The sequence below is a fragment of the Schistocerca americana genome, chromosome 7 (genome assembly GCF_021461395.2).
Source record: "Schistocerca americana isolate TAMUIC-IGC-003095 chromosome 7, iqSchAmer2.1, whole genome shotgun sequence".
NCBI lineage: Eukaryota > Metazoa > Arthropoda > Insecta > Orthoptera > Acrididae > Schistocerca > Schistocerca americana.
In genome coordinates this window covers 188,807,115-188,829,484 of record NC_060125.1, presented here as the reverse complement: position 1 = coordinate 188,829,484, position 22,370 = coordinate 188,807,115, and positions in this window count along the sequence as shown.

Genomic DNA, 22,370 nt, shown 5'->3' with positions numbered 1-22,370 from the left:
TTAGAACAGCAATTACTTTAACACTAATAAACGGTGGGAAAGGTTACCTAGCATCGCGAGTTACAGCAAACCGTTGTTCAGTGACATGTTCACCACGTCTCACAAAGAAAAATAGTATTGATTTAAAAAATTTATCAAACAAATTACGTGAGGGAGTTCTGCACACTGCGGCAAAGAATTTAAGCAAGAGAAAACCGACATCGGATAGTTAAGCTAGCGTGAAACTTACTCAGACCGTATCTGACACGATGGCACACAAAACACAATGAAAAACTAGGGCTCCGGAAAAAAATTTAGACTTCGCATTAAACGAAAGTATAAAGCAATCATCAACTCAACAAAAAAAACTTAGAATGTGAAACACTCCAATCATTTTCCTGAAACCAACAGATTCCCAAGTCCACCCAGTCATGTGGATGTAAGCACACAAAGGCACATCGAAAATGAGATGAAAAATGAGTTTACGAATTACCAAAATAAAAACTCAAAATAGTAAATACTGATATAAAACCGAAGAGAAATCTTCCGATACATAAGTGGACGAACATCTTACTCGTCTTAGCACAAGCTAGTATCTGAAGCGAAGCAGGAAATATTGGACTTGGCCTGTGGCCTACCGAGCAAAAATCAAGAGATCTCTCTCTCCGCCGGAGTTCAGCTCCCACGCTAGCGAGCGAAGGTCCTAAAGGTCCGGTAGGGCATTAGAGCAGAGCAGTGACAACCTCTGCACATCAGAGAAGAGACTGCCTGTCTTTCTGTCTAACGGAAACTTGGCTGATTGTGTTGCAGATGAATTTGTGTTCCTCCATTCGCTAGTTGGCGGGATTTAGAACTGGCTCATACACTGCCATACTAAGAGGTACACCAAAGTAAACAGAAATGGGCTGATAAGTTCATAATTAATTCTGTTACTTCTGATATATTTTTGTCCTCAGATTGAATCAACTGGCGACATTAATATTAAAAGCTGACAGAATTAATATTTAACGAAACGAGTCAGCCACAAAAGGAAACTCTTACACATTTTGTTCAATAAATTTACCACATTCATTTCATTTATGGCAATACTATACAACTCACAGTTTTATGTTAAAGGAATTCCAGGTTTCTTGCATTACTCAGCACTTTCGTCAGCTACTAAATTATCCTTCCCTTGTACATCTTTAATCTCAGGATTGAGCAGTGCGAGGTCAACGTCTCCACATCAGACGAGAGACTTCTTGTCTTTCTACCTAAACGAAACTTGACTGATTAAACTAAAGATGAATTTGTGTTCCTACACTCGTTAGTTGGCGGGATTTGTAAATGGCTCATACACTGCCATAGCAAGAGGTACACCAAAGTACACAGAAATTAAGCAAAACATGTTCTATTGGTTAGAAATAAGGTGACCTTTTTCTGGAAGTTATTTGTATCGCTATTTTTGGCCTACTTTAATTTTCTGCATGGTCCCCGATACAACTTTAATCGCGCGATCATTCTGTAAATCATTTTATACAGGGCGGGGTATAAATATTATACGATACATGCAGTGTTTTGCAAGTCCAAAAGTACCATATTACATAGATAAACTTACTTCCCAGCTTATCAGTTTCTGACACGATGTCCAGTGCTTCTAGCTTTAAAATCCCATAATTAAGCCCCGCAGTTTGTAATGATTGGCTAGAAAATGCGATAGACTTATGAAATTCCGTATCCCTGTCTTTTTCTACCTGAAACAGCTTCGCTCTGATTCCTAATCCATTTGAGTCTGCAAATATAGAAAAAGTTTTCTGGACGTCTGGGAGATGCAGTTGTTGTGATCTGTTTAACAAGGAGTTTTTCAGTTTCTCAAATGCGGCCTGACATTCTGCAGTCCATATCAAAAAGGTATCTTTTTAGCAAATGATGCACGTAAGGAATAGTGAATGATTGATCCCCAACAACTCGCTGCTAATGTATGGGTAAACCAAACATGGCATTAGGTTGTTTCTTATTATTTGTAGCTTCAAACAGCTCAGTAACTAAGATCTTGGATGGTTTTGATAATACGTCTTTCCAGCTAAGAACATGGCTGAAAAAAACCAGTTGGTTCCCAAAGCGTGCCATTTTTTCTAATTTCTGTTTCATACCTCTTTTCCTAATGCATGTAATACTTTCTCCAATAGTCTAATATATTCTTCCCATGCGGGGTTGCCAACAGAATATTGTCTACATAGTCTGTCATTATCTAATAGTTCCTTCTCTAGCATCTGAGTTTTAGCTCTTACATTGGCATTCAAGCTAAAGGAAACCACTCTCTACTGATAGCAAACTCTGTCATATAAAAAGGCCGTGACTTTTCCCAATGGCAGACTCCACTGCCAAGAAGAAATGTCCACTGATGTGAGAAAAGTAGCTCATTCTGCAATAGCTCGTCTTTATATTGCGGACGGTCCCATTCCCACGTTTCAGTTTCATTTAACCTGCGTGTATTCATTGCCAATTTTATGTTTCCATCACAGGATTTTTAATTATACTTATTGGCTATCCTATCTAACGTTCATTCAATTACTTTCTTAACAGTTTCTTGTTAAGTGACAGGTGTTGGACACGGTTTTTGAAAAAAAATATTGCCAGGTTTTACATATAAATGTAAGTAACAATAATCTCTTACCATAGCTAGCCTTTTTGAAAACACGTTATGATGCTTGACTGATACTTCTCTCACTTCCCCCTTCTGTTCATATGAAAATGATCTATTAACAAAACTTTTGATTTTATTTCCGCTGATTTATTATTCGACCCATTTTCAGCGATCTGCTCATACCCACTGGTTTGGGTTTCTTCGCCTATGTGCGCCTATGTGCGCTTTATTTCTTGTTATTCTGATCGCAAGTTTCTAGTATGATAAAAGAAAAAAATAAATTAATGAAATGTATTTCAATTTTTTCAATTTTAATCTGATATTTATTCATGTATTGTGTTTCGTACTAGAATGTCGTGTTCCCAGTTTGGCACAGCTTTGCCAGAGAAAACATGAAAGAGGTCGAACACGTCCGTCTTCTGGTCGACCCCTAAACGTTGTCAGAAGGAGGCTAGTTTTTGATTACGCAAAAGCTTCTATTATTTGTAAAATAACAAACCGGATTCCTTTACGTAATCAGTATGAATTTTGTAATTCCCTAAGGGACCTTTAACAATGAACAACAAAAAAATTGCATTTACAAATGAAATCATTAATAAATGGGGCGGCTATGAGTTATATAGAAAACAAGGAGCGGCCTTCTGTCTACGACCAGGATGCCGCAGTATTCTCTGCTGTAGTAAAGGCTGTTTGATATTTACAAAAGTAATATGACTTGGTGGTAAAGCAAAATCAAGGAAAAGAATAGAATAAGAAATCTGGTAAACACTAAATATATTCAGACAATTCTCACAAGCAATTAGGGCTTATTTATAAACAGCATAACTTACATAAGTAATTTTCTGACTGTATGGTGCGACCAGATTTCAGCCCGTCTTGTGCTAGTTTCTTGGTACATGTTTTTGTCACAAATTACAGTCATTACTTTTCTCATCCCTTCCAGACAATTCTTGCACCGTTCAACACCTTCAGAAAAATAACTTGCCTATTTACAGTTTCGAACATAAATTACTTGAATTTTATTAATTAATAACTGTTGTCTGCACGCTGGCAAGACCGCTCGCTTTTACGGCTTTAAGACAACCTTCTTCTCGCTTTCACATCGCATGAAGAAGTACGATAAAATCTGAAGGTCTACAAAGGCTATTAATGTCATATTTTTTATTTAGATCGAAAATGTTTCTTTGACTGCGCAAGCGATGTATTAGCGTTCGCGTTAGATGCGCATCTTTACAGTTACGTAAATTATATAGAACAAATGTCTTTCAAAGAATAGGTCTCATCTCATAAGTTGATCATTTAATGCACAGCTAGGTGAATGCCTTTCCAATTGTACTTGCAGATTTCATACGACGAAAAGTCCAATAATATTACGAGTTCCCATGTCTCTTTGTTATTAAGTTCATACTGACCTCTCATGGCACAAAAAAGATGAATATGATTTAAAAGGGGAGAACTACTTCCTCGACTGATATAAAGATATTTAAATCAAAATACCTTGGCATATTTGCGCTTTTCTATCTGTCAGTACTAGTACTCACCTTACGTGATGTAATGCACCGTGTCAATAAAGTAATATGGTACATTACAAAAGGGGATGGGTTTGTGAGAGAACGGTCCCTTCGGGGAAAAAAGTCAACCCACCTCACCCAGAAACGAAAGAACTGATTTAGAGTCCCTCCAGGGACAAGTACAACCCCAGAAATTTTATACTCCCAGAAAAACTTTTTTAGCTATTACAAGTATTATCTTCAGCCACACGATATAATTTATTGTTTACTATGGGTAGCAGAGTTTCTGAATTTTGGGCACAGGATTATGGACTTTAGCCTACAGTTTTCAAAATGCACGGGTGCCAACACCTTACAGTTAATTGAGCGCACCGCGCTGAGAAAGTAGAGGTAATTCGTAAAAATGCGCAAATAAAGCGAAACGTTTTGATTTCAATACTTCTGAAGCTGCCAGATAAGTTAAGATCCTACTTCCCTTATTTTACATCCCTATCATCACGCAAGACATGTTCGCCATTTTTTGTGCTATCATAGGAGCAGTTTTCACTCTGGTTCCACCTTTTACTCTTGCATTATTTTGACATTAAACCGCCATACCATAACACCGATGTATTTTTCTGTTGACTCGGGTGGTGACTGAAAGTAAGTTTTTTTATTCTCTTTACAATCATGTTGCTTATGTTGGGTTCGTTAATCTGGCTTCTCCGCATTTACCTGCCTAGGATGATTGAACCTGTTCACTTTAGCCTACTCCGCCCCCAGCACAGCGTCTGCGGCACATTATTGTTTTATTTTCTATTTATATTTCACATTTTTTATTATTTTTATTAGTCTGTTACTTTGTTTTACAATATATTGTTTAATGTCTAAATTTTCTTATTGTTTTTTAATTTTTTTAGTGTTTCACAAATTTTATTCATATATGCATGAGACTTTTTGGGGAAACGTATGAACAAAAAACCTATATATTTAATACAATGCAAAACATAAAACGTAACATAAATACGATAGCGAACAAAACATTAAGTACTGTGTGAAGTTTATGATAATAATATATATAAATAGTTTATATTATGCAGATAAACATGCGATTCGTTACCGTATTAGATAGAGAAACTTATTTCCCAGCTTACTATGTTGCTAACTGCACGATTCGCGCATCAAACAGACTACTGAAAAGCCATCATCTTGTTTCTTTCTCTTTTCTTAAAAGTCTTTTCTTTGCTTATTTAAAGTACGCAGTAATAAAAATTGAAAAATTAAGAAATCGCTGCTAGAAAAATTCATGTGAATCATTTTGGCGTAAAATTATGCAACAACCATTCCGAAGTAAGTATGACTATGATTCGCTGAAAGAAGCAGAAAAGCTGGAAATAATGTGCGCACGATAACTTACTATCAAATTTTCAATTCTGTACGATAACTGCCCGAAAATAAATTTTCTACAAAGCAGCGTCATTGTTTTCGACGAAAACGCATCAGAACATGTTCTATTGGTTAGAAATAAGGTGAAATTTTTCTGACAGTTATTTGTATCACAGTTTTCGGCTTACTTTAATTTTCTGCAAGGCCACTGATGCAACTTTGAGCGATCTGTATATGGGTGTAAATTTGATACGACACATGCCTTTTTTTGCACGTCCAAATATTTTTCTATGATCTTATTAAGCCACTGATATAAAATGTTTAAAGGATAGACGACGAAACGATAATCAACTGTAATAACCATTTCTTTTTAATTATATCTAAACGCAGCGCTTAAAATACAGCGCATTTCTACGAAACGCAGTTTCATGTGCAAGGGCGTGGATTTTCGCACATAAAACCTGAACGATGAAAGATTTTTACCAGCGTTTGTACATGCCATAAAAATATATTTTTTTACTGTCGTCTGTATAACTTACAACCGTTCTAGCGTGTGCTATATACTTAAAACCGGATTTTGCGTGCATTTTATGGGCAACTTAAGACCTGTATATCGTGACAACGAATAAAGCTTTCACAAAACAACAGGACTGCCATTAATTACACAAATTTTTTTACCCTCTTACAAAACTTGATCCGATTTTCATAAGTCTGAAACATAAAACATAGAAGTGGCGCGCGAAATAGAAGCTAACAAAAACTTTTTTTTACATAATATCCGAATTAAGCTCGACTTTGAACCATCGCATCTCGACAATGTATGAGACAATATTTATAAAATATCATTGCAGTAAAACTTTATAACAGATTAGAAGCTTTATTTGTTTGCCTTAATTTTAATCAGTTCTCATTTAAAATAAATTGTAAGTAATAGAACGTTTGTAGTTTGTAAATTGCTTCTGTCACATTGCTGTACATATTGAAATAGCCTTGGGAAAAAAAAATTGTTCGACATTGTAATGGTTGTGATATCACCATCTTTGTATACATCTTTCCATGTGGCAAAATTTCTTGGTGTGTGAGTGATGCTTTAGAGTATATATGAAGAAAGTGCTTTATATGGTCTTCGTTGAAGCGTGAAGACAAGCATTCAGGATTGGAATTTTTGATGTAAGGAATCAAAACGTATGCACTTTAATAATTTGTCTACATCGTTTAAAATCGTTGCGTGGCACAGTTACAGTTAAACAGAAATTTTCTCACATCAAGTTTTGGTTGTAGGACGCCCAGACTAACGTAAACTACAAGAGAAATGTATCTTAAAATGAACAAGCCGTCTGATGGTGAACGTGTCAGTTCAGATCCGGTAACGGCGCTATTTACATACAAAAATAGCATTACAAAAAGTGGCTTGTTGCCGTTATCTCCTCTGCAAGAATCAACCTACACTATTTACAAAATTTAGAAGACTGACATTTCAGCTGACAGCAGAGCGGTTTTACTGCAACAAACGCACATCTCGCGAAAGGATCGCGAAGAGAATTAATGAGATAATAGGGTCGTACTGAGATATATAGAGAGTCGTTTTCCCTTAGTCCGTGTGCAATCGGAACAGGAAAGCGAATGACCAGCAGTGATACAAGGTACCGAAGGTACCCTGCACCGTATGATGGCTTGCGGAATCTGAGTGTAGATGTAGAAAAAGCTCATTTCATGTACCGATTAAAGATGTGTGGCACTCAGGAATTCATAGTTACTTGTCGTATTATTACTTAATTATCTGGAAAATATTGTTACAATATCTTAAAGATAAACAGTTCAAAATAGTTGTGTCTTATCTGTATTAGGTGAATGGTTTGTGTTTTATTTTGTGTCGGAATCTTTTTCTCAATTTAAGTTGCATAGACTTATAGATCTTCTTGCTGAGCTTTCTCACCCTGCGTCTCTCTCTCTCTCTCTCTCTCTCTCTCTCTCTCTCTCTCACTCTCTCTCTCTCTCTTTCTGTTTCCTCTTCTGGAAATTTTAATTTTATTTTGTGTGAGAGAGGACGACATGTAAGACTTCCTAGCAGATTAAAACTTGTGTGAGAGACTGAGGATCGAACTCGGGACCTTTGCCCTTTGCGGGCAAGTGATCGAGGTTCGCAGGAGAGCTGCTTTGAAGTTGCGAAGGTAGGAGACAGGCTACTGCGAAGTAAAGCTGTGAGAAGTGGACGTGAGTCGTGTTTGGATATTTCAGTTGGTACAGCACTTGCCCGCGAAAAGCAAATCCCCCGAGTTCGAGTCTCGGTCCAGCACACACTTTAAATCTGTCGGAACGTTTCATATTAATACAAAATCCGTTTCAGAGTAAAAATTCAGGTAGATATCTATTTATTTATTTATTTGTCCATGTATATCTTTTTCTCTTCTACAGAAGGTCTTACACATAAAATTTATGTATAACTCCATTTCAGAATATAGAGAGTAATGGTTTTAAATTAAAAGTTAGCTAATACACTTAACAACAGTGTACAAATGTGTCTACGCAATTTGACGATTAGTCTATTTTGTTAATCCGCGGTACATATTGAGATTTTGTACATACAGTTTGGCAAGAAGCTTGGTGTCATAAATCTATAGAAAGAGTTAGTTCCAGAACACGTTTTTTGTGACTAGTGAAACTTCTGAATAATTCTATCTGTGCATTGTGAACATCCTTCTGTACAAGGCAATGGTGCAATAGCTAAGATGCATGTCCCTGTTCGATGTTGTCCTGTAATGGTGAATACTTCAATGTGGTTAAACAAACCCTAATACCAGTTAACTAAAGTACATCCGTAAGTACCGTAAGTATATAAAATGCAATGAAGAGGCCGGCCGAAGTGGCCGTGCGGTTAAAGGCGCTGCAGTCTGGAACCGCAAGACCGCTACGGTCGCAGGTTCGAATCCTGCCTCGGGCATGGATGTTTGTGATGTCCTTAGGTTAGTTAGGTTTAACTAGTTCTAAGTTCTAGGGGACTAATGACCTCAGCAGTTGAGTCCCATAGTGCTCAGAGCCATTTGAACCATTTTTTGCAATGAAGAAATAAAATTCTCAGTATTTGAAAAACTGTAGTTATGCTTTCCGGAAAGCATTTGACGCGGTGCTCCATTGCAGACTGTTGACGGAGGTCTGAGCATAAGGATTAGATTCCCTGATATGAGAGTGGTTCGAAGACTTCTTAAGTAATAGAACCCAATATGTTGTCCTCGCCGGCGAGTGTTCGTCGGCCACGAGGGTATCGTCAAGAGTTCCCCAGTAAAATGTGATAAGACAGCTCTTTTCTCCCTATACACAAACGACTTGACGGATTTGGTGACGAGCTGTTTGCTGATAGTGCTGTGGTGTCGTCGGTTGGGAGGATGCAGGGTGAATTAAACAGAATTTCTAATTGGCGTGACGTATAGCAGCCTACTCTAAATGTAGAAAAATGTTAGTTAATTGGGAGAATGAGATAACAAAATCTGTAAGGTTCTAATACAACATTAGTAGTGTGCTGCCTGACACAATCACATGAATTAAATTTGTAGGCGTTACGTTGCAAAGCGATGTGGAATGGAACGAGTATTTCAGGTTGGTAGTAGGAAAGGCGAATGATCGACTTCCTTTTATTGTGAGAATTTTAGGGAATGTAGATCATCTCTAAAGATGATGACATATAGAACACTAGTGTCATCCATTCCTGAGTACTGCTCGAGTGTCTGGGATCCACACAAAGTCGGATTAGGGGGAGACGCCGAAGAAATCCAGTGACACGCTCCAACGTTTGTTACCCCTAGGTTCGATCAGCAGGGAAGTATTATGGAGTTGCTTCGGGAACTCATTTGGGACGTTCCTTTCATGAGGCACTATTGAAGAAATTTAAAGAACTGGAGCTTGAGGCCGACTGCAGAACGATTCTATTGCCACCAACATACGTTTTTCGTATGGACCACGAAGATAAGATGAGAGAAATTAAGTCTTGGGCGGAGGATTACAAAAGGTAGCTTTTCCATCGCTCTGTTTGCGAATGGAGGAGCAAAATAAACCTTTAGTAGTGGTACAGGGTACCCTCCACAACGTATCGTACAGTGGGTTGTGGGAATTATGTATGGATGTGGAATTATATTTTGAGCAGAGAAAATAGCTATGTACATTCACCTGTGTAATGGAGGGAGACGCAAATGTGCATTCTCAGTGCAGTTCAGCGGAGACAGCTGCGTCTCCAGTCACAAAGCAGATTACATGGTATGTGTACGGCATTATCCGCCAATTTGCTGACGTCATTCAACATTTCATTCAACATTCAGTCATTACTGTGAAACACAGAACACTGAAGATCTGTGTCGTATTGGTTACCTGCAGGGTGTTTAACATCAAGAACATCGAAGTCGTTAGAGACGGAGCACAAGCTTGAATTGTGTCAAGGATGGGGAAGGAAATCAGCCATCCCCTTTCAAAGGAACCATCCAGCCATTTGCCTGGAGTGATTTAGGTAAATCAAAGAAAATCCAATTCAAGATACCGGACGCGGGTTTCAACCGTCGTCCTCGTGATGGCGAGTCGACTGTCTCGTTACAGACACTAGTCAGATCTCTCCCCGTCAATCAGTAAGCCACCTAGGAGATGAAAGTTGCTTGTCACGATGACACCTTTGAGAGCTACACTACCTTCCACGCGTTCAGAACCGGAAGCATACTGCAAATACGTTTGTTTGTTAAGCAATGAGTTGCCGATGCTACCACACTCTTTGACGAGCTTAGGAGTGTTTTCTGAAGGGAGATCCTTTGGCGAGTGGTAGTTGTAGCCAATGGGAGCTGCTTGTTTCTCTGCGTACAGACCTTTTGAATCCACAGAGCGTCTAGTCCTGGCTGAGTTTTCCTGTCTGATGTTCCTGGTGCTGCGTCTGTGCAATGGAAGGATAATGCGCCAACTTGGTTTGAAGGTGTTGCTTTCTCTTAGTCATTCACAGACCACGGATTATAAATGTGCAGTGAAATTGTTTGCATCAATGAGGTAGTTAGTTTTTGAAGCACCTGGAAGAGGGCAAGATTTCATTAGTCCATCCAAATAATAGGCTTACTAAACTCATCACACCCTCCAGCGACAATTAAATATTTCCTGTATTTTCCCATGGGTACTTAATTCCTGTTGTTGAACTTTGCCTTTTGCGGTGTTTTAACATGCTACGTTTTTCACTCGCAGACGATTGTATTTCTTCTTTAGATCAAATAAGAACCGTAGTTTATGGGACAATATTATGAAAAGGGGAGGAACTACTCACCGTATAGCGGAGATGCTGAGTCGCAGATAGGTGTAACAACAAGACTGTCACAAATAAAGCTTTCGGCCAGTAAGGTCTTCGATAAAAAAATTAAGATGATAGACACACACACACACACTCACGCAAACGCAACTCACACACACATGACTGAGATCTCAGGCAACAGAACAATGTGGCTGCAGTTGCCTGAGACTGCAAACATGTGTGTGTGTGAGTTGCATTTGCGTGAGTGCGCGCGGGCGTGTGTGTGTGTGTGTCTGTGTGTGTGTGTGGTCTATTCTTTGACGAAGGCCTTACTGGCCGAAAGCTTTATCTGAGACTGCAAACATGTGTGTGTGTGAGTTGCATTTGCGTGAGTGCGCGCGGGCGTGTATGTGTGTGTCTGTGTGTGTGTGTGTGGTCTATTCTTTGACGAAGGCCTTACTGGCCGAAAGCTTTATTTGTGACTGTCTTTTTGTTGAGCCTAACTGCGACTCAGCATCTTCGCTATATGGTATCAACTTTACTTTTTCGTAATTCTGAAGCTTATTAGATTCATTCATATTCCAGTGTACTGATAAAGTCCTGTTTTGGAGTCCTTGTACGTTCGTTGTATTGTGTGCCGTTGCAACCAGTATGTAACTATAGCACGCACCTTCAGATGTTCCTTGCTGTCACCAGGAATACCAGTCAAAGTTACAGCTCCTCTGGTGTTCCAAATCTACATAAACGATTTAGGAGACAATATGGGCGGCCCTCTTAGATTGTTTGTTGCTGTCGTCTTCCGTCTAGTAAAGTCATTAGTAGATGAAATCCAATTTCTAAATGATTTAGATACGTTATACGTACGGTGCGAAAACAAGCAATTGACTCTGAACAAAAACAAGTGTGTGCTCATCCACGAGAGTACCAAAAGGAATCCGTCAAATTTAGATTACATGACAAATTACACAAACCCAGACAGTGTAAATTCAGCTGAATACTTTGCGATTACAGTTACGAACAATTTAAACAGGAACTATCAGGCAGAAAATGTTGAAGCAAAGGCACGTCAAAGACTGCGTTTTCTTGGCAGAAGACAAAGGTCGTAGTAGATGCAACAAATCTAGTATAGAGGATGGCCACACAATGATTACATGACCTCTTCTGGAGTACCTTCGTGCGGTGTGGGATCCTTACCATATATGACTGATAGTGGACATCGAAAAAATTCAGAGAAGGGCAGGTCGTTTTATATTATCGCGAAATAGGGCGAGAGAGTGTCACGGATATGATAAGCGAGATGGGGTGGCAGCCGTCAAAGCAGAGGCGTTTCTCGTTGCGGCGAGATCTTTTCACGAAATTTCAGTCACCGACTTTCCCCTCTGAATACTAAAATATTCTTTTGGCGTCCGTGAGAATATGCAAAAACGATAACATTACAGAAGAGAAGTCAGAGCTTGGAAGGAAGAACTGAAGTGTTCGTTTTCCAGCGCCTCATTCGAGAACGGAATGACGGAGGAATAGGCTTCGATGTACCCTCTGCGAAGCACTTTAGTGTAAATTTCACAGTAGTGATATAGAGGGAGATGAAAGTGAGATACTAGTACAATCGGTATACACATTTTAAGAGCTGCAGTCAGCACAACGCTTTTGTATGTCTTTGCATACATAATAATTCACAAGCAAAATAATAGCGTGGTGACTCCAGAGAGAACTGGCTACATATCCTGTTACGTTCAGTGTGACTGATATGAGTCTTTGGATTTCAGGTCCTTACCGATAACTATTAGGTTAACAGACTGAGCCACGTATGCTCACTGACGTAACTCGTCCGTAAAGTGGGTTTTCTACACGCTCTTCAAATCAGTTTATGAACATTTTACGGGTGAAGAGGATCATGAAATTCATTGAAATTTTCATTTTTCACTATAAACATTCAATATTTCTTTCTTTACTTCCTGGAATACGGATTGCTTTACAAAACATTTCTTGCACCTAAATTTTATGTAGAAAAGGAATTTTCTCCAGGACATGTTTCTAAAGACGTATTTGGATACATCCAGCATGTGAGTAGAGAGGGAAGCAGGATTACAAAGTCTGCTGTAAAAAATGTACAAAAAGTGCCCGACGCTGTGTGGTGGTAAGATGGTAGACTAGAGAACACCCTAGGTGAAACCAGCATCAATGGCCGGCCGGAGTGGCCGTGCGGTTCTAGGCGCTACAGTCTGGAACCGAGCGACCACTACGGTCGCAGGTTCGAATCCTGCCTCGGGCATGGATTTGTGTGATGTCCTTAGGTTAGTTAGGTTTAAGTAGTTCTAAGTTCTAGGCGAGTGATGACCTCAGAAGTTAAGTCGCATAGTGCTCAGAGCCATTTGAACCAGCATCAGTGGAGTTGGGTTCGTTTCACCGATGAGTGAGGGTTTTCCTCACGCCTGACGATCATTGTAAAAAACCGTGGTGGCGGCTACGTAGCAGTGTACGTTTGTAAAGTGCAGTTCCGCTAGTTCCATACCAGTGTGGATCATTCGTGTGTTAAGTCGGTGCCGTGAACTGAGCCGTGGTGCGGTCGAACTTGCCCCAGAATTATATGATTCGATATCTCGTGTTAAATCGGAGATCGGGTATTAGATAAACTCTGGTGCGGGTAGTCTCAAAAAGGCACACACGGTGGCGCTGGTGAGCAGACATACAGACTGACATTCAGACAAAGGATGAAGACAGACAGAGAGTGAGAGAGAGAGAGAGATAGAGACAGACAGACTGAGCTATCGAGGCGTGAGTGCTTCCACGCGTAGATGAGAGGTGGAACCATGGTGCAACTAGCCGTACCCAGGGCCGCTGTATGTGTTTTCCCGCGTAGACGGGCGGTTGTATGCACCGGATGGGTCATACGAAGCTCAATGGAGTAGGTAGTGTCGCACGGTCTGCAAGCGGCTTGTGGTAACTTGCCTCAGTTCCACGTGAGGATCGGTCTTTCATCAAACCAGTTGGTATTAATTACCTGTTGAAGACTCTGTCCCGGTGATAGCTCGTGGAACGAGTTGTTGGTCCCGATGTGTGCAGCAGTGCGCTCATCTTTACATTGGTCTTATAGTATGGCTAATGTACATGAAAAGATATTCCAGCACTAACGACGAAGAACGTAGTGAAAGTTTCACGTTGGTAAGCACTTCTCCTGCTGCAAAACTTTTTACTAAAGCAAACCTGTGTGAAATTAGCTATACTGCTTACCAGACAAAGACATTCTTTGTTCATGACCGCGTAGTAACACGAGAGAAAGATCTTAAATTTAAAGAGTATTGTGCATCAAGAAATTAGGATGCAGTTTATATGTTTTTGAGTGTGTCAGATGAGTTTGTCTAGCTCCTTTTCTTGTTAAATAATTTAATGCTTTAAACTGCATTAAGTAATTAAGGTGACGTGTACGATATCGGCCGCTGTCCGGTCGGCCGCACTATCAAATATACGCGCCGCCAGTTACGCTGCTGCGTTTTCTATAGCCGCCACCTCGGCACGAGAGCGCTACCACGAACAATTGACGGCGCTACCAACGAGATGCAAGCATCCCCTCTGCGGAACTCTAGCGGCGGGTAAACTTAAGTTGGAACATTGATACACTGGCCCCATTTTGTGCGTTTGCCAGTTATAGAAAACTGACGAACTTTCATAGTGTCCAGGGCTCGACATCTTCTGATGACACATTGTAATTAAGAGTGACACATTTACAAATCTTTTGTATGCATATATGTTTCTACATTTTAAACTATTGTTACGAACTGACATTGCTACTTCAACGACAAAGTTATGCATTATATTTACTGTTAGATATTAGATGTAGAATAAATATCTGAATTCTTTGTTCATGAACAGCATCTGCTCCTCACTCCCGTATTCACTAAAAAAACACACACATGGTCCCAGGAGGTCATAACCCTGTGGTTGTTTTTAGTATTAAATTTGTCTGTTGGTTTGGTGATTAACTTGACTAGCTACTTCTCTAGTTAAGTAACATATTTGGGAAAATTAAAGGCCTTGTCTGTAAATCAGCCAACGACGCCAAGCTCTGACGTTATTAAGGACCAAGATATTTTATTTACGTTGCTTGGTAGTATAAGTGCTTAACAGTTCTTGGTTTGAAGGAGCTATCATTAATGTGTGCAGAAACTTTATTGAGGTAAGGCCAAATTAACAACCGTGGAGTTGGCATGTACGAGTTGTACAAGCCGAGCACCCAATGTAAAGTTACTCCACCGATTAAACGGAGTTCTTTTTGAAATGAGGCGCTAGATGTTCACTTATTGTAAATGTGCCACTGCATTGCTTTACCTTTCAAATGGTAACAGTGAATATTTATTTTCTGAAAATTTATTGTAAACTTTACCTTGACAAATTTTAAAACTGATCAAGGCTTTGAAAATCGTAAAGCTGATGTTTTAATCTACTATAAAATTATTTAATTTTTATTTTTTTGTTTTCTGTGATTTGATTTTATTGTGATGTCCTGCTTCAATATAAATTTATACTGTCAAGGTTTTGCAAGTAAAAGAAAGCTTAGCGTAGAATCCAGTAGATGTCAGTAATTGTGATTTGGAACTAAGAGCCTTGGGTTATTTATTAAAATAAATAAGGTTTTTAAACACTTCTTAACATTTCTTGTCCAGCTCTCGTAATCAACAAGCTTGGAAATACCCGTGTGGTCCAAAATTGGGATCCGCTTGATGTTCACATTGTGTCGTCGATGGGAACCGCTGTTACACGCTAGATCACAGCAGGCCGTCAAAGAACTGGGCTGACTTGTGCTTGATTTGAATCTTCCGGACACTAAGCAAGGAGAGTGCAGGCATGTTACTTTGCATGGGGTGGAGCAAAACCTTAGTGAATACTGAATGGTACCTAGTTTCAGATTTAAGTTTGAAAGATGAGTATCGAGGATCAGACCCGCACCGAGGGTATGGCGGAATAGGACACTACCAAGGCCACAAATGGAGTGTAAAAGCTCACTGAAAAAGCCAACGATAAATAATGAAAGTTTAATAATTAACCAGAAAATGTACAACATTTCTCCTACACGAGATTCATATCTCCTGCGTTCGAGAAATACGTTTCCCCTTGATCTGCTAACTACAAATGCACACTTTTGCGCAGTGTCCTTTTGTCCAAGTGGAATCATAAAGAAACTGTTGTGGCGTAACAAGACAGCTACGCCACACTGAAGTAGCCGAAAGGCACGCGTAATCTCAAGTAGGCTAGATAGAGGTCTGAAACAGGATACGTAATAAGTGGTAACAAGAAAAGTACGTAGCTGTTTTAATACTTAACTTTTAATCGTCCTTGTTGTATACATCGTTCTTGATGAGACATTTCATACGATAACTATCAAACTATGTAAGGATAATGGCGCCTTGCTAGGTCGTAGCCATGGACTTAGCTGAAGGCTATTCTAACTATCTCTCGGCAAATGAGAGAAAGACTTCGTCAGTGTAGTCGCTAGCAAAGTCGTCGTACAACTGGGGCGAGTGCTAGTCCGTATCTCGAGACCTGCCTTGTGGTGGCGCTCGGTCTGCGATCACACAGTGGCGACACGCGGGTCCGACATGTACTAAATGGACCGCGGCCGATTTAAAGCTACCACCTAGCAAGTGTGGTGTCTGGCTGTGACACCACATTCCTCCCCCGCAAATCGGCGAACGGTCGTGTTATAAGGCTTCCGCCCGCCGTGGGGAGGACCCCATGTTGACGTATGCGATGAGGTGGGGAGCCTAACAACAGGCGAGGCTGTGCCACCCACACCCGGCCATTCGGTCCGAGGGGAGCTAGGAAACGCCTGAAAACCTAGTCCAGGGTGCACGTCAACATGCGGTGCATGCGCCCGTAAAGAGACAGGAGGGGCCGAAGGGTCGACCTCCATTGCGTCGGGGTATCCGAAGCGCGAAGACGCCATGTGGTCCGGAGTGGGCAATAGTTCCATGGCGGAGGACAGCCGGTCACGGAAAGCGATCGGCGGCGCGTGACCCAGGGAGGCGCTTGGCGGCAGCAGCGAAGCGTCCACTGCGGGCGGCGCCGGCTGGAGGACAGGCGGCGGCGGCGGAGGCGGCGGCGGCGCGTCGCCATGGGGCAAAATGGAAGGCATCGTCGGTAACACCTGGGGATGAGGCGAGCCAGTAGATGGGTCCCCAGGGCGCTGACCGGACGGCACCGTCGCTGAAAGCAGACGGGGAGCGGTAGAACCCGTGCGACGACAGAGGCGCAGCTGATTGAGATGCCGACGCACCTCACCAGAGGCCCCCAAAACCAAATACATCGCGCGGCCGAGGCAGCGAAGAAGGCGCCCTGCGAGCCAACGCCGTGAACCTCGATAGTTGCGATAGAATACAACGTCGCCTGGAGCAAAAGCAGAAGTCTGCCGCTGCACAGGAACCTGATGCGGCGGATGCAGCAAAGACATCAAGGTTCGATGAGGACGACCGTGGAGCAACTCAGCCGGCGAGCGACCATCTCGGGGCTGAGAGCGATATGATGACAAAAAGAGCAACAACGCGTCCTCCCGAGAATGCGACTCTTTCAACTTCAACATCTGCGACTTGAAAGTCCGGACCAATCGTTCAGCGGCACCGTTTGACTGAGGCGAAAACGGCGCGGATGTCAGATGTTGAATACCATTGGCCTGGCAGAATGACTGAAACTCCGCGGACATGAATTGTGGGCCATTGTCGGAAACAATAGTCTGCGGAAGACCTTCAATGCAAAAGATAGCAGACAACGCTTGGATGGTGGCAGATGACGTCGTGGAAGACATCCCGACAACAAAAGGAAAATTACTGAAGGCATCTACCAGAACCAACCATCGAGCATCCCAGAATGGACCAGCAAAATCGATGTGCAAGCGTTGCCAAGGGGAAGTGGCTTTTGGCCATGCAAAGACTTTCCGCGGCAGTGCGGATTGTTGTTCGGCACACGCCATGCAAGAAGAACACATATTCGTAATCGCAGCATCGATTCCGAACCAAGTACAGTGCTGACGAGCAAGTTGTTTCGTTCGCACTATACCCCAATGTCCTTGGTGAAGAAGCCGTAAAACAGAGGACTGTAACGAACGTGGTACCACGACTCTGGACTGATCATTATCAGAACGCAACAACAAAACACCACGTCGAACAAAAAGTCTCTCCTTGTGAGCAAAAAATCGGCGAACCAACGGATCCTCGATCCGGGACTTTGACAAAGGCCATTGCGTAGCAACAAAACGCAAAACGGTAGCAAGGACCGGGTCAGCAGCTGTAGCTGTAGCTACACGACGAAAATTAATCGGAAACGATTCGACCACTTCATCGGTTTCCGCATCAATGAACATGCAAGCAAGTTCGGAAGAATCGAATGCTTTATCCTCAGCAACAGGCAAACGGGACAACGCATCGGCGTTTCCGTGCTTAGCAGTGGACCGATACAAGATATCGTAGCGGTACTGCGAGAGGAAAATAGACCAGCGAATGAATTTCTGCGCTGTACGCGGAGGTACAGGCTTGTTCGGATGAAAAAGCGACGTCAAAGGTTTGTGGTCTGTGATGATGGTAAAGTGATGACCATACAAGAAATCATGGAACGTAGTAACACCAAACACGAGAGCCAAAGCTTCTTTCTCTATCTGCAAGTAATTTCTTTGCGCAGACGAGAGCAATTTTGACGCAAAGGCAATAGGGCGATCATGCGACCCATCTTTGTGCGCAAGCACAGCACCGATCCCGAAATCCGATGCATCTACCATCAACAAAAGGGGTTTCTGGGGATCGAATGGCGTAAGGCAAGTATTTGAAAGCAACGCCGATTTCAAATGGTGAAAGGCGCGTTCGCATTCCGTCGTCCAGACGAACGGAACACCCTTACGGCGTAAGCGATGAAGCGGAGCTGAAATGGAAGAGGCATTGCGCAGAAAGCGATGATAATAGTTAATTTTACCCAACACACTCTGTAGCTGCTTCACATTCTGTGGTGAAGGCAAATCTTGTATGGCACGGAGGTGCTTTGCACGCGTAGGTTCGGATCCCATCCTCGTCGCCAACTGTTGTGGCGTAACAAGACAGCTACGCCACACTGAAGTAGCCGAAAGGCACGCGTAATCTCAAGTAGGCTAGATAGAGGTCTGAAACAGGATACGTAATAAGTGGTAACAAGAAAAGTACGTAGCTGTTTTAATACTTAACTTTTAATCGTCCTTGTTGTATACATCGTTCTTGATGAGACATTTCATACGATAACTATCAAACTATGTAAAGCTAATGGCGCCTTGCTAGGTCGTAGCCATGGATTTAGCTGAAGGCTATTCTAACTATCTCTCGGCAAATGAGAGAAAGGCTTCGTCAGTGTAGTCGCTAGCAAAGTCGTCGTACAACTGGGGCGAGTGCTAGTCCGTATCTCGAGACCTGCCTTGTGGTGGCGCTCGGTCTGCGATCACACAGTGGCGACACGCGGGTCCGACATGTACTAAATGGACCGCGGCCGATTTAAAGCTACCACCTAGCAAGTGTGGTGTCTGGCGGTGACACCACAGAAACGACTACAACATATTATTTAAGTGGCAACAGTGCGCTCAGTCCACACAGCCACAGCCTACACAGCTCGCTGATGTACAACAATGGAGTCCTCCCTGCGACTCCGTGCGCTATTGTTGGAGACTGCGAGATAAACGCAGACGTGATACAAATGGCTACTGTGACGGAACACGGATCCGCCTTCTTCATTTTACCACTTTTCTTTTTTTGTGGTAGTGAGTAGTGAGGTTGTTGTTGATTGAGGGCTTTCGATATACGCCAAGAAAGGGCTGGAGCGAGACATGATGGTCAAAGAAGCAAGGAAAAAGCATGGTGCATATATGTATTTTTGCTTGCCCCTCTAGCCAATATTTTCCCTGCTACCAAGGTTTGGTTGTCAGCAAGTGCAGCGCCTTGTTAACACACCTTTAGGCAATTAGAAAGCTACACTATATAGAGTATGGGTGAAAGTAGACTGTAAAATTTAGCCAGTTTGTCGATTTCGTCACGGCTGATAAACACCTAATTATAGCCTCTTTTATTTCTGATTAATAATTTATGCACTACTAATAATTTATAACGAACAAATAATATATGTTCTTTATTGTAAACAGGGCAAAAGCTAATGAACAGTGGGTATCATGAGTAATAAGATACCGATTTTATTTTACTTACAAGTCTTTTAGGTTATATATGGATTGGAGCGTGGAATGTTAGATCCCTCAGTCGGGCAGGTAGGTTAGAAAATTTAAAAAAGCTGAATGAACGGGTTGAAATTAGATGTAGCGAAAATTAGCTAACTTCAAGAAAATAGGAATGCAGGTAAACTACTGTGAAGAGCATAATGAACGCATTATCAGAGCCAAGATAGACACGTTGCCCACACTTACCACAATAGTACAAGTACATACACCAACCAGCTCTGCAGATGATAAAGAGATTGAAGAAATATATCGTCTCGGGGAAAGAAATGAAAGAGGAAGCCGCCTGCACAGAGCGTAATTTAATTATCGCTAAAACTTCGTATAACAATCATGAAAGAAAGTTGTGTAGGTTGAAGAGACCTGGAGACACCGAAAGGTTTCAGATTCGTCATGCGAAGACAGAGATGCAGGAACGAAATTTTAAACTGTAAGACATTTGCAGGGGCAGATGTGGTCTTTGGCTACAAATTACTGGTTCGATTCAAACTGAAGAAATTGCAAAAATCTAAGGCATTATGGAAATGAATGCTCCAAGCTAGCTGCAATAAGGTAATATGTTTTTTAATGTTTTACTCAACAGGCCTGTTTCGGCTCCTTGTCATAATCAAGTGACCTACGAAATAACGTTAGTAAGGTTATCTGTGCATAAAGGCAATAAGCCGAAACGGGAATGTCGTGTAAAATATTGAAAAACGTATTACCGTATTGAATTTTGATTTGATCATTTATTTCCGTAACCTCTTATACCGACGTGTACTAGGCTGCGGGCCCAGAAGAACATAAAAAATTTAAAAAGAGTGGGAAATTTAAGAGATGGGACCTGGACAAGGTGGAGGAACCAGAGGTTGTTTACAGTTTCAGACTGAAAATCAGGCGACGACTGACTATAAAAGGAGAAGGAATACAATGGAAGACGAATGGGTAGGTTTAAGAAACTAAATACTCAAGGCAGCACAGAATGAAAGAGGTAAAAAGACAAGGCTTGGTAGAAATTCTTGGATAACACAGGAGCTACTGAAGTTAGCTGATGAAAGGAGGAAAATATCAAAATGTGGCAATGAAGCAGGCGAAAGGGAATACAAACGTCTAAAAGTGAGATTTACAGGAAGGGCAAAATAACAATGCAGGGTTTGCTAGAGCACAAAAGTAATGATTCAGAAGCATATTTCAGTAGGGGAGAAGTAAATACGGCCCATAGAAAACTAAAGAGGCTTTTGGTGAAAAGAGAAGCAGCTCTATGAACTTCAAGACCTCAGACAGTAAACCAGTACTAAACAAAGAAGGGAAATCTTAAAGGTGACAGGAGTGTACAGGGGATCTTCGCTAGGGAGATGAACTTGAAGGCAATATTATAGAAATGAAAGAGAACATAGATGGAGATGAGATGCGAGATATAATACTGCGAGAAGAATTTGACAAAGCGCTGAAAGTCTAGAGTCGTAGAGTCGAAACAAGGTCCCTGGAAAAGGTGACATTCCGTCAGAACTACTGATAGCCTTGGGACAGCCAGCCATGATATAATTCTTCCACCTGGTGTGCAAAATGTAAGGGGCAGGCTAAATACCCTCAAACTTCAAGGAGAATATAATAATTCCAATTCGAAACAAAACAGTTGGTGATAGGTGTGAAAATTAGCGAACTATCAGTTTAATTGATCATGGCTGGTCTTCCACCAGTTGACATCACAGCAGCTGAGAAGAGTGCTCCACCTACCATCTTCAGAGGACACCATGGGTCTGATGACGGTCATGTGACATGACCGAAACCGGTCACCTATGTTCTTGTAACATACGTGGTGTGATCAAGACTGAATTTTAAAAAGAAAAACTTTAAAAATCTTTGATCACTGTTCCAAAAATATTTATTAAAATTAGTGTCAGTATTTTGCAGCCATGATCAATTAAACTGATAGTTCGCTAATTTTCACACCTATCAGCAACTCTTTTGTTTCGAATTGGAATTATTATATTCTTTTTGAAGTCAGTTGACATCACAGCAGCTAAGAAGAGTGCTCCACCTACCATCTTCGAAGGATGCCATGGGTCTGATGATGGTCATGTGATATGACAGAAACCGGTCACCTATGTTCTTGTAACATACGTAGTGTGATCAAGACTGAATTTTAAAAAGACAAATTTTAAAACTCTTTTATCACTGTTCCAGAATTGTTTATTAAAATTAGTGTCAGTATTTTGCAGCCATGATCAATTAAACTGATAGTTCGCTAATTTGTTTCGAACTGGAATTATTATATTCTTCTTGAAGTCAGTTGACATCACAGCAGCTGAGAGGAGTGCTCCACCTACCATCTTCGAAGGATGCCATTCGTTTGATAATGGTCATGTGATATGACCGAAACCGGTGACCGATTTTCTTGTAACATACGTGGTGTGATCAAGACTGACACTAATT